The sequence below is a fragment of the Megascapheus bottae genome, chromosome 14 (genome assembly GCF_031878675.1).
Source record: "Megascapheus bottae isolate mThoBot1 chromosome 14, mThoBot2.hap1, whole genome shotgun sequence".
NCBI lineage: Eukaryota > Metazoa > Chordata > Mammalia > Rodentia > Geomyidae > Megascapheus > Megascapheus bottae.
Window position 1 is genome coordinate 9,792,798 of NC_143522.1, and position 13,571 is coordinate 9,806,368.

General features: G+C 44.1%; 1 protein-coding gene across 3 annotated transcripts in view; it reads left to right on the top strand.

Moving 5' to 3' along the window:
* The first annotated feature begins 5,165 nt into the window (after positions 1 to 5,165).
* Positions 5,166 to 13,571, top strand: part of Sipa1l1 (signal induced proliferation associated 1 like 1) — a 298,167-nt gene continuing 289,761 nt past the window's right edge. For 2 of the 3 annotated variants that reach the window (XM_090344402.1, XM_090344404.1), the window contains exon 1: positions 5,166 to 5,961. The gene's annotated coding sequence lies outside the window, so the exon portion shown is untranslated. Of the gene's footprint in view, positions 5,962 to 6,264; positions 6,351 to 13,571 lie in introns of those variants that run through there. The other variant, XM_090344403.1, reaches the window with a different exon arrangement.

Consider the following 13,571-nt stretch of genomic DNA (forward strand, 5'->3'; position numbering starts at 1 on the left):
CTCCCATCCCCTGTCCCCCCCCTGCTATTATTATTTTAAAAGCTAAAATATCTATACCTAGATGAGATGTTAAGTAACTTTTCCCAAAGCTATTCTGCTACTAGACTTAGAGGTGAATGTGGGATGTGTGGCTGGATCAATTTGACCTCATCCTGTGGAATTACATGCTCATAGGTGGGGATATTCAGGAATCTCTTCATTTCTGTTCCTGTACCATCAAGCTAGACTGCAGGGATGGGAATGAATCCTATAGGCCCATTCTGTATCACGACTTAGGAGAGATGGTGAATTGTGCTGCCCTCTAGAGGCAGCATGAACAAGCAAAGCATAACTGACCAGAGGCCAGAGAGACCTAGAAGCTGTCTGTTGTAAAAGATTCTAAAAGGGAGCAGCAGGGTGTGGCAATCCTTCCACTTTCACCTCTAACAAGAATAACTGGTATGGACTGGCCACACCAAAAGCAATGATTGACATCCAGTTTAGCAGTGCCAGCCACCATGAAAGAGCAACAAGAGGAGTCTGTAGGACTTGCTCCCACTCCTTCATCCTTATACATTCTATGATGCTAAGATGGTCATCTTCGATTTGGTAGGTGGGTTGTGGAATGGAGGTGATGGTGGGAGTTTAGAGAGGTGAGGGGAAATCCTACTAAGAAGGTGAAAATGGGGAATAAAAACATGAGAAAGGGTACAAATGTGTGTGAAGTAAGGCTCCTTTTATCTGGTGAATAGAACTGGAACACCTGTATTAATTACAATAAAAAACCTTTAAAAAATCTTCTTTGATACGCAAGAACAACTTTATACAGTTCTCTGGGCCAGAATATACATTTGGGCTTTTTCTCTGAGTGGCATGGGAAGACTTGGAAGGCTTTTGAGCGGTGACATGGCATGATCTGAATGCACTCACACTCTGAATGCTCTATGTAGAACAATTAGGGACAAAAGGTAGAAGTAGGCAAATCAACTATGGACACCAACAAGGAGATTATTGTGACAGGAAAGAAATACCTGAGCCAGAAGGTAGAGTTGTAATAGGAGGGAAATGATTGGATTCTGCATATATTATGAAGAAAAAGCCAAGAGTATTTGCTGAAGGTTTGGCTGTGGGGTGTGAGAAAAGTAAGAGTTAGGGACGAATATCATGTGTTTGCTCTGAGAAGATAAAAAAAGTCAATGAAACCCAAACTTCTGAACCTCTGGGAAGTGCCCTTGACTGAGATGAAGAAGACTGCCAAGAGGCACTTGTTTGAGGGATCTCACAATGTTTGAGATTCTGGGTGTATAACCATCTGGAGACAATGAGTAGGAGATGGGCGTAGTTTGTAGGGATGCCTGGGAAAAATCTGGGAGCAGTGTGTATCTCTAGATGATGGCCAGTCATTAGGTGTCAGAGTTCACCAGAGAGTAAGAAAATACAAAGAGAAGATGTCTGAGGAATGATTCGCCTCCTGTGTTTACATGCTGGAGACTGAAAGAAGTTCTAGAACTCTCACCTAGAAGCCACAGTAGAAAAGTATTTCAGCCCCCTCCAGCTGCTGAGGGATCCAGGCAGCTGGGCAGGGCAGCTGAACACTGGGTTTAGATATGAAACACACTGATGTTTCTGGAGAAACTTATTTCCATAGCCTAGAGAAGAGTAAAAGGTAGTTCTGAGTATAGGTGGTAGAGTAGAAGGAGAGGAATTGAAGACAGCAAAGGTAAAGAGAAGCTGGATCAGGTAGCGAATATAGAACATGTTTTATTATGATTTACCATGGCAGACATTACAGCATTCTTGCAACTTTAGACTGATTCTACAGAAATGGAAAATTCGCTGAATCTATGTCCTTGACTTAGTGCAGATGAGACTAGTAAACAGAATAAAAGGTCAATACCAACAGTTCGTCAGAAATGATAGGAGGAAGCAGAGCATGTGTGCAGACAGATACAGGTAGTTTTCTAAGTGGAGTACGTGTGTGCTTTGTCTTCTTTTGATGGCTCTGTCTTACTAAGGAAAGCAGCATTACAAGCCATTGGTAAGTAACAAGCTGAGATTTGAGGAAGGAGAAGGAGGGACGAAATAGACCTTTTGGAGTAGAAGACTGACAGGAAATATAGTAGCTTCCTTTCTTATAATTGCTTAACATGGAAAGTTACTTTATTATGAAGTCAGTGGTGTCTTAGACTTGTAATAAATATAATTACCTAGATGGGAACATGAACAAAAAAGTATTTTTTTTTTCAGGTAGAGTCACATAGGCTAAGCTAGTAAAATTTAACCAACAATCTTGGATGGTTTGGGAAGCATTTTTGGACCTTAATAATGCTGCAGAGTCATCTTCCAGGATACTAGTAAGGGGAAGTTCTGAATTGCACTCTAAAAGGTTGAGTAAGCCAGAATAAATCTGCAAAATATGCAAATATGAATCTGTTTGTGCTATTAAAATACATATATATGCATATATAAAAGTCCTTCACTTGGTTTGCCTCTACTTCAAAAGTTTGTGCTGTATTCCATGTGTTGAGGTGTTTTGTGGAGCAGAAGTGAACAGCCTGAGGGAAATGAAGCTTTAACAAACTAGCAAATAGGGAGGAGGTAATGTTATAGATGATGAGCTGTTTTTCTTATCAGTAGGAAGTTGCTGATCCTGTGTCAGTGGAAGGGGCTGAGCCCCAGAGAAGTAGAGGAGCCAAGAGAGGGAGTGGGTAGGCAGTAGGTTGAGATCCGCTCTGTGGTTGGCTGAATCTTGACTTTCCCCTTTGCCTCTGGTGCTGCCTTATCCCTTGTCTGCTACTTTGAAACACCAGAGAGGCCAAAAAGGATACAGCAGGAGTGCTTGACCCCAGAGTGTGTGTGTGTGGTTGGATGCTCAGCTTTGGTGGATTTCAGTTTTCATTTTCTTCAGAAAAACCACTGAGCAGGTAAGTAGTCCAAAGCTTGGAAAGAGTTTTAGATACCAGGGGCAATTTCTAATATTTGACCATGTCTAAAGATTAGGGAAACTGTCTTTGTAATTTGATGTTGTTGGACTTTGAAATCCAGCAACTATCTCCTGAGCTTTATAAGAAGTACTGAAGAAAGTTGGCAGATTTGGCTAGCACCTAGGTCAGTTGTTTCAAATGGCTATCTGGAGGTCATAAAAGGCCTTGAAATTGTGCAGTGCTGGTGGATACAGACTGGCAATGAATCTTTTAAGTGCAAAATTATATTTAGAGTAAAATGAGCAACAAATGATTTATAATATTGAGCTGTGTTATGAAGGGTTGAACCATAAGAAAAATCTGCAAGATGGATGGTAATGTCTCATTATGTTTCTTTGTAAAAATGTAAGCCTTTCCTTTCTTCCTTACCACCCTTTTTCCTTCTTCTAGTTAGTCTCGGTTACCTTAGAGGTATAGTGGGGATGTATTTATTTAGATTTTTGGTTTGAATTGGCACATTTATTAAATAACAAGGAATCTGTTTTGAGTTAGTGTAAAAACAAATCACAATCAATGATGTACCTTTGAAATGACTGTAACAGGATTAATGTGTATGTTGGTTTTATAATTGAGACAAGAGAAACCTTAAAATGGTCAACATGAAAAAAATTGCAAACATGTATGAAACATTCATTTGCTTTTTACTGTTTAACAAGAAAATATCTGTAATTTATTGGAATTTTTATAGTCCTAAGTGCTGTAGAATTTTAAAGCTGTTATAACTGAACATAGGAGTTATCCCCTAATTTTACAGATGTAGAGTGAGATAACTTAAATGCTTCTGACTTATTTCTTGACTTTATCTATTCCTTTAAAAGATTATGTTGGCCGGGAGTGTGGGAGTATGAAGTCCTGAGTTCGATTCCTCAGTACCAGATACACAGGAAAAGCCAGAGTGGTACTGTGGCTCAAGCAGTAGAGCTCCAGCCTTGAGAAAGCTCAAGGACAGTGCCCACGCCCTGTGTTCAAGCCCCAGGACTGGCAAAAAAAAAAATAGGTTTTTAGTTCTATGAGATTTGGGATAAATGATGGTGTCCCATATTAATGTATATGGATGGGTCTATTTAAAAATTGACATATATCTCACATGCCATGGAATTTATTTTTTACTGATCCATTTTACAGTAGTCATTTTACTTAGGCAGTATGTATAGACCCTCCCCCACACAGCAAAGTTTCTACAACTAAAATAAGTAACAGGATGAGAAGATTTCATTTTGCACTTTAATGGCATTCAGCAGGAGTTACAAATGTATCTGAGTGGAAGTGGAGGTGCGGCTCAGCTGGTAAAGGACCAACCCTGAGTGAAAAAGACAAGTGACTGTGGGAGGCTCTGAGTTCAAGCCTCAGTACTGGTGCTTGCTTAGAGGGCACACGTGCAAGCGTGTGCACACACACACACACACACACACACACACACACGAGGATGCTTAATGATCTTTTAAAATGCTTTGTTTCTCACCAGACCTCCCCCCACATCTCCTCCCATCTCCCTCAGCCATACAGGATTACAGAAACAAAGATGGAGAACAGAGGGATTATAATCCCTGAAAAAAAAAAAAATCTGGGAAGGAAAAAAAAAATGAGTGTTGTTCCAAGGATTCAGAAACTGTATTCCAGTGCAGAAATGTACATAGGAAACCTAAGCCATTCTAAGGACAAAGGAAAGTACTGAGGCTCCACATAGACTGTTGAGTTTTACAAATCGGACACGCATATCCACAATGAGAGACGGTGGCAGGCGTGGAGGGTGTAGCAGTGGGATGAGATTCGATGGGAAGGCTGATAAACTGAATTTGTAGTAGAGATTTGGAAGCAGGGATAAAGCTGGCTTCTACCGTCCCAGAACCTTCTTTGCTAAATGTGGTCAGGCACCTTCAAGTTGTTGGTCTGCAAATTCCCTCCACTCCAGTGGGGCTAAAAATCCTCTCCGGGGTACCAGAGGGGGGGAGGGCAGGTGAAAACCGCGCTAGTCCTACGCCAGACACTGGAATCCAGGCTTTTGCCGTTGTCATGGCAACCAGGAGTTCCACAGGCCCCTCCCCCCAGCTTCCTCCACTTCTCCCCGACCTGCCTTATTCTCTCGCGAGATTTGTGCGCAGCTCGGAGCCAGCGGGAGGTGATCTCACTCGAGACTGGGGTGGGGGGGGTGGAGGGGAGGAGGGAGGGGAAGGAATGGGGCGGGGTTGCTGGGAGGGGAAGGGCGAGAGCCGTGCCGCCACCGCCGGCAACTTTGTGAACGAGTTCTGTGCAAGCGTGAGCGAGTGAACGAAAAGTCAGGGCGGCCGCGCCGAGTCCCCGGGACGAGGGGGCCCCTGGGAGGGCCAGGTCTGGGCCCCTGAGGCCGCCCCCCCATCGCCTTAGCTCTTCCCGCCCCTCCGGCTCCCTCCCCACTCCCCCCTCCATTTCCCCGGGTTCCCCCCGGCCTCTCCGCCCGGGCCGGTGGTTACCTGTCCCCTCCCCCGCTCCGCACGCACCTCCGGCTCCGCGCCCGCCTCCGACTCCGGCCCTGGCCGCCTCGGCGCTCCGCCGGCGCGTTCTCAGTGGAGAGCCGCGAGGCAGGATGAGGGGCGCTGAGCCCCCGGGGGCGGCGCGAGCCCGGGCGTCCAGACAATAGTTGATGTTCGGGGGGGACTGGGCACCTCCGCCCCCCACGCGTCCCGGAACCCGGGCCCTCGCCGGCGGCTCGGCCTCGGCAGGCTGCTCGCCGCGGCGTCCCGGGGTCCCCGCGGAGCCGGGCTCGGGGGGGACGGGCTGATTCCGCCTCCGCCTCCCCCGGACTCCGCTCAGCCAGGCACTCGGTGCCACCGGTCCTCCGCAGTCGGGGCGGCGAGCGCGCCCGGACCGTCCGCACCTCGACCCCGACCCTGATTCCGACGGTCGGCACCCCGACTCCGGTCCCGACCGTCCGCACGGTCTCTTCCTCCCCCCCCTCCGGGACAGCGCCCCGGGACGCGCGCTCTGGACACGGCGGCCCCCCGGGAGGCCAGGCCCAGCGGTAAGTGGCCCCCGCGCCCTCCTAGAGTCGGGGCCGGGAGTGGGGCTGCCGGGCGGCTGACAGTCCCCGGCCCTGACTTCGTGTCTGGTTGGTGGTCGAGTCCGGGGCTGGGAGCCGGGCACCTGGAGGCCGTTGAAAGTTTGATTTCCGATGTGGTGGCGTGCTGGCAGCGCAGCCCGGCGGGGGCGAGTCTCGGCTGCACCGCGGCCGGCCGGGGCGCGCGCGCACGCACGCACCTCGGGGTCGGAATCTGCACAAGTCCGCGGCGGGCAGGCGCCTGTGCGCGTGGCCGGGAGACCCGCGTCCGCCCCCCGCGCGGGCGGGCGGTCGGTCGGTCCCGCGGCTTCCCTAGGCGCAGAGCGACCCTTCCGCCACCGTCGGTCACCCGGGTGAGCTCGTGGCAGGTTGTGTTGGAGGGGGCCAGGCCGAGCTGGGTTAACCGTGGGATCATAAAAGAAAGGTTCAGCTCGGGGCCCGTGGTGGCTCCTTTCCCTCTTGGGGTTCTGGAGGTGTGTGGGGGGGTGGGGGTGCGGGGAGGAGAGAGTGAAATCCGCGGATGCTTGCTTTAACGTGCTTTTCCTCCGAGGAAGTCAACCCCGAGAGGGGCCATCAGGGCGCTGCATAAAGAACTTTTCTCCCTTCACCGTGTCTAACTTCTCTCCTGACCTTAATTAAGGGCAGTTAGTTTTCAAGGTTCTCGAGTCGCTCCACGGCATTTCTTCGTGGAGAAGTTACTGCATCGGGCAGGTTGAAATTTCATCGGGGCTCAGGGTTTGGAAGACGAGGGAAACAGCTCACTTGCAAGGAAGAGGATGTCTAACCGAATGGACTGGGTTGTGGTCGTTGGTCTTTGAAGGGAAGCTTTTGGGCATGAATGGTTCCTGGACTGCATTTACCGTATAGGTTTTTATTTTTCATGACGGGTAATTTAGAGGCAGCACTCACGGATATGCAAACTACCCACGATTATATTTCTACACAGGAGCCAGTGATGCACTGCAAATTTCAGAGTGAAAGGTGTCTACTTTCATCCGTTTCCAGGTCTATCTGGATGAACCGGGATGGCTGTTTCCTCTATAAAGCAAGCCTTTCATGTTGAAACTCTGACTCAATCTTAAAGCCATTGTTTTTATACTGGTACTCTGTGGGAGTTAAGTGTCAACTTTCTCCTGTTTTCTCCTATAGAAAGAATATCTTCCAAGGTTGAAAATTTTCTGGCTGATGTTTTCCTTTTATTCTTTTTTCATTCGGAAAAGTACAGATTATATCCACCCCAATGGCTTCTGTACTCAGTTTTTATATAGTCTGCACAAGATTCTATATAATCTTGACTTAATGACTTTTCACCGTCATTCCCCTTTTGGATTTTTTTTTGAAATCTGTAATTAAACTTCCTTTACCAGGATGAAACAAAAGCTTGATGAGATAATACAAAGCAGTAAGTCTCAGTTAAAAGGTTGAACTTAAAGCAGGTTACCGTCACTGATATGTCTACCTGAGATGGCATCCTAGTTATTACCTAGAATATTGTTACTAAGGAATTTTGCGGAATACATTATTCTAAGGCTTAGTGATTAGCAGTGCAATTAAAATGACTTGAGTGATAGTTTGCACATAGGCTATGAGAAAAATCAAGACTTTTTGGGGGGAGTGATGAATACTTTTGTGTCACTGATGACTTACTCTCTTATCTCATTAAAGGACCTATGGAATTGACTGTCATGAGATTTCCTCAGTTGACTTAGAGAACAAGTTTAGCAAGTGGCTGGAGACAGTCAGTAGATGTAGTTGTTGTTAGCTTCTCTGCAGTTCCTGGTTCTGCTCCCTGAGTTTGAAATCATTGCATTCTTACTTTTAAGATTTCAAGTGTCAGGTAGTGATTTCATTTCAGAATTCTATGGCAGGGTTGGCTTGAACTCTTGATAACAATTTGAAAGTCCTTCACGGAAATTACATGTTGAAATCCACTTAACTCTTCTTTTTTCTTTTTCTTTTCTTTTTTTTGCCAGTCCTGGGCCTTGAACTCAGGGCCTGGTCACTGGCCTTGGGCTTTCTCAAGGCTAGAGCTCTACCACTTGAGCCACAGCACTATTTCTAGCTTTTTTCTATGTACCATGGTACCAAGGAATTGAACTCCAGTCAGTGCATGCTAGGCAAGCACTCTACCACTAGGCTAAACTCCTGGTCCTTAACTCTTCTTTTTTTTTTTTTTTTTTTTTGCCAGTCCTGGGCTTGAGCTCAGGGCCTGAGCACTGTCCTTGGACTTTCTCAAGGCTAGAGCTCTACCACTTGAGCCTCAGCACCACTTCCGGCTTTTTTTGTATATGTGGTACCGAGGAATCGAGCCCGAGTCTTCATGCATGCTAGGCAAGCACTTTAACCACTAGGCCAAACTCCCGGCCTTAACTCTTCTTTTGAGTGTGTTCTTCTCCTTGGTATCCCCTAGCTTTTGTATTTATTTAGATTTGTCTTTTGATTATGTGATCAAGATCTCATCTTGATCTTTTTTTTTAACAGCTGAAAGAATCTACAGTTTTACTGAAGGTTGTAGATTGAGGATTGTTTGAGACTAGGAGTTTTATAAACTGGGGAATCTGTCTTGGCAGAGATGAGATATGTACTTCAAGTTTTAAATTTTTTTTTTTTTCTGGCTTTAGGGCTTGAACTCTGGGCCTGTGCACTGCCCCTGAGCTCTTCAGCTCAAGGCTATGGTTCTACAGTGTTGAGCCACAGCCACAGCACCACTTCTGGTTTTCTGGTGGTTAATTGGAGATGAGAGTCCCAGGGATTTTTGTGTCTGGGATAGCTTTGAACTGTGATCATCAGATTTCAGCCTCTTGAGTAGCTAGGATTACAGGCGAATGTCAACGGCACCTGGCTTTAAGTTAAATTTTGAATTAAAAAAACATACTGTCATGCAATGACTGTGGGATAGTAGCATGAGGAGAAGGGCTTTAACTTTAAGGGTAGAGATTCTCAGACTTTTTCCATTTTAGTGGAAGGTTTGTACTGATGAATGCTAACATCATTATGTGCTTCTTGGCCAACTTTCTGTGATTGTTTTGTGTTGGCCTCGCCAGTGTACAAATGAAGTATGAAAATCCCGAAGGTTTTCAGGTGATAGCTCAGATCTGATTCTTTTGGATCACTGACCAAACTGTACTTTTGCCAAGGAAGATGTATAAGCTCCCTTCCATATAATAAAAAGCCAGAGCTCTGATGGACATGCTTCCCCTCTCCCCTCTTTTTTTTTGGCTCAAATTACAAGAATTAATCTTAAAAAAGACAAAAGTGTGTGTGTAACCTCTCCTATAACAGTACATATTCCTATCCTTTTGAGGTGAGTCAAGCAATATTTCTTGGGTGCTGCTGCCTGGGAGATCTGTTGCTGGCTTCTGTGATTTTGTTAGGAAGCAATAGCTTTCTTTGATTTGTGGAACTGTTGGAGCAGTGGGGCCATTTGTAGTAACTTTTTCTGATTTCTTGTGATGATACCCTGATATTTCCAGAAAGTTTTTTGTAACAGGCAGTTATGGCTGATTTTTCAGTTGATTTAAATAGTGTGGAATAATATAGCTCAGTGTTTACATTCAGAAGAAGGTAGGTTTCAGATACCCACCATTTTCATTTTTGATGCTGGTCCTAGGCTTAAACTCAGGGCTTAGGCATTATTCTTGAGCTTTTATGCTCAAGGCTATTGATCTACTATTGGAGCCATAGCTCTTGTTCCATCCTTTTTTGGTGTTTACTTGAAGATTAGAGTCTCAAGGACTTTTCTGCCTGGACTGGCTTTGAATTGTGATTCTTAGATTTTAGCCTTGAGTAGCTAGGACTACCAGCTCCTGGCAATTATTATTTTTTAAAGAAAGCTTTACTCAGAGCACAACAACTGGTATGTTCTTTAGCAAAGTCAAACTCAGTTTATTCTAGTTTGCTTTTTCTTCCTTTCTTAAACTTATTTCTATATGTAAAGGAAAATAGTTCTATTTTTCTGTTTCCAAAGCAATGACAACTACTTGGAAGTGTTTTTTGGGTAGATGCAAGGTGGCTAGTGAGAGACAATTACGCATGAAACAGGGAGCTTCCAGTTAAAACCATGTCTGATTTCTATGGCATCTGTCATCTCCTGAAGTAGATGGAGTCAGGAGAGAACTGTCCTTGCCAGTTGCAAGACTGCTCCTTAGGTAGAGGGCATTTCCTTCTTTATAGGGTGAAAGCATAGCATTGCCAAGCATTACTGTATTTTCTTTTCTTCCCTTTTTTCTTTTCCTTCCTTCCCTCCCTCCCTTCCTCCCCTCCCCACCCCTTCCTTCCTTCTTTTTTCTTTTTGGCTATTCCTGGGACTTGTATTCTAGGCTTCAGTGTTCTCCCTGAGGTTTTGTGCTCAGAGATGGCGTTCTACCACTTGAGCCATAGAAACTCCGTGTGTGTGTGTGTGTGTGTGTGTGTGTGTGTGTGTGTGTGTGTGGTTAATTGGCTAATTGGCGATAACAGTCTTATAGACTTTTTTTAAAAAATCTAGGCTGGCTTTGAACCATGGACTTAATTCTTAGTGTCCTGAGTAGCTAGGATTACAGGTATAAGCCACCAGTGCCTAGCTAGCTATGTTACTATATTCTTAAGGGGCTCTCTGAGTGGCTCTGTGTCATGTGCTTGAGATTGACAATGCAACTTTCTGTCTACTGTACTTCTGATTCTGGGGGGACTTGAAATAAATTGGTTTCATTGCAGTTTTACTTTCAGTTGGTTTTCTATGCATAATTAAAAAGAAACCCTATATCCTTATGGCCCTTATTGCCTTAAAAGTGAGATAAACAAGTTAAATATTATTAGATGATATCTCATTCTTTTGGTTCTAGGGTGAATAATGGAAACATGAGGATTATTTTAGCTTTTGTGATGTCTTCAACACAAATAATTTCAGTGAGGGACAGAAGAGTATAATTGGATTTTACAATCAGGAGGGTAAAAAAAAGCATATGAGTAGATTTTTTTTCTGTGTGTGTGTGTGTGTGTGTGTATGTGTATGTATGTGTATGTGTATGTGTATGTGTATGTGTATGTGTGCGTGTGCTTGCATGTGATCACTAGTCCTGTGGCTTGAACTAAGGGCCTGGGTCCTGTCCTTGAGAGTCTTTTTTTTTTTTGCTCAAGGCTAGCACTCCACCAGTTGAGCCCCACAGCTCCACTTCTGGCTGTTTTTGGTGATTAATTGGAGATAAGAGTTTCATGGAGTTGCTGCTTGGGCTGGCTTTGATTTATGATCCTCAGATCTCAGCCTCCTAGGATTGCATGCATGAGCCACAGTCTCCTCTCAGCTTGGGTAGACTTTTTGAGAGTTGGTTTTTATTATGATTATGGCCTTAGTAGACTAACCTGAGGTGGAAGTATTTTCTTAAAGATCTAGAGAGATGACACTAAAATGACATGGAGGAAAGTAAAGGGCTGCAGTAGCAGAAGCTTTATAAGTAGTAGTACTTTGATGATATGCAGTGAAAAAATATGGCAGAGTTGTTTCTCTTTGCTACTGGAGGTCTGGGATGAGAATTTCTAGTCTGTACATTTCTAATTCGTTAACTTGTCATGTTGAACTGAATTCTCCCTTTAATTAGGATTGTTGTGTGCCTAACTTTAAATTGTGGGAAACAGGCAATTACATAATGTTAGATTTTCCTTTATTCAGTTAAGGAGAAGCAGGAGAATGTACGCTTTAGGGAATGCCAGCTTGGAGAGGGAGTTGCTGATTTGCACAAACACTGGGGTCACTTAGAGGCAACAGGACATTCCGCTACCACTACCACTGACATCGAATTCCTTTCTGTCTCTTCTCCTCCAGGGCAGGTCTAGGTTAAGTGCTTTTCCCAGACACAGAAATGAATTTTGAGTGTTCTTATCTCACTATTTTGCTATAAAGCCTTTATCAGAGCTAGTGTAGTCATTAGTTTTTGTAGTTCATTATCTGACTTCCTTTTATAATGAAATTTGATGTATCAAGAAGGCTATCAAGAAATAGAAAGCATAGGAGCCTGACACTGGTGGCTTATGCCTGTTGTTTTATATGTTTAGGAGGCTGAGATTTGGAGGTTCACAGTACAAGGCCATCCAGGGCAGAAAAGTTTGCTAAACTCCATCTTCAGCCAAAAATAGGACTGGAGATACAGCTCAGAATGTAGAGGGTCATCCTGCAACCTCAAGGCCTTGAGTTCAGATCCTAGCACTGTCCCTCCCACCACATTTCCCCAAAACAACAACCAAAATAACCCCAAAGTATGGGGTTAAATGTTGAGTGATTACATTCCTATAGTCAGGACTTGACTGTGATCAGTACTTTTTTGTGTGTTTGTAGGACTGTGGTGGGGATGTACACAAAGGTCTTATGCAAGGCAAATGATCTATCGCCGCCTGATCAGTAATCTTTTTATTTTAGCCCTATGTTTATCTTTCTGTATTTTGTTTTCTAAATGATTTGTTTAGATGGGATTCTAGTTGGATATATTGTAAGCATCTTGCAGTTCCTTTGATAGTCTTTGATTCCCAGAAATGACTGACCATTAGTTTTTACAAGTTCGTGATGTTAGCAGTGAGGCAGATGTTAAATGAACTGTGAAATCACATTCAGTTAAGAACATTTAAACCACGTGCTAGTGGCTTCTACCTGTAATCCTAAGGAGTCTGAGATCTGAGGACAGTAGTTCAAAGCCAGCCTGAACAGGAAAGTCTATGAGACTCTTATCCTCAACTAACCACTCCAAAGCTGGAAGTGGAGCTGTGACTCTAGTGGTACATCACCAGGTTTGAATGAAAAGCTAAGGGACAGTGCCTAGGCCATGAGTTCAAGCAGTAGCATTCACACAATAAAGAAAAGAAAAGAAAAAAAAGATAGTATCCTCATTAAAAGGCACCTATAAGGAATGTAACTATAAAGGAACAGAAGATGTCTCAGAATTTTATTTTCATACCAAATTCGACTTTGATTTCTTGCATCCTCTGTGTTTGGTGTTTGGGGGGATGGAAAGGCAGTATTTTCTCATTATTTTTGCAAGAAGCACTGAGTTGTGACTCCTCTAAATTCATACTGCTTGTGTTTAGAAGACTTGGCAAAGGTACATGATCACTCTTGAAATGAAAGCTATGTATATTTGGTTAATTCTTCTCTTTTCTCTAGCCATTCTTCTGGTTTCCCCACTTAGAAAATCTTGCCAGTGTGCTTTGCCAGAATCTAACTTAGTAGCTGATGTTGGACAAGTTAAGAGTGCTTGTATGTATGTGTCTATGTGCTTGTGTTCCTCAAAGACAGGATAAACCATATGGTCCAGCAATTCCAGCCTTAAGTAGAGCCTATCTGCACACTCATGTTTATAACAACAACCTTAAAACTCATAATAGCCAAGAGGTAAACACAATCTACAAATTCATTCCTGATTGAATGAATAAATTATATGCAACAGAATTTTATTGCCTTTAAAAGGAAGGCAGTTAACGTCCAAGAATTAGCACCATGTTCAATGTCATGAACCTTTCCTTATTTTTTTTCCTTAGGAGTTTCATACTTGTAGACCTTAAGGATCCACCTTCTTTCTTTTGCATGCTGACTCCTTTCCCCAGCTCCG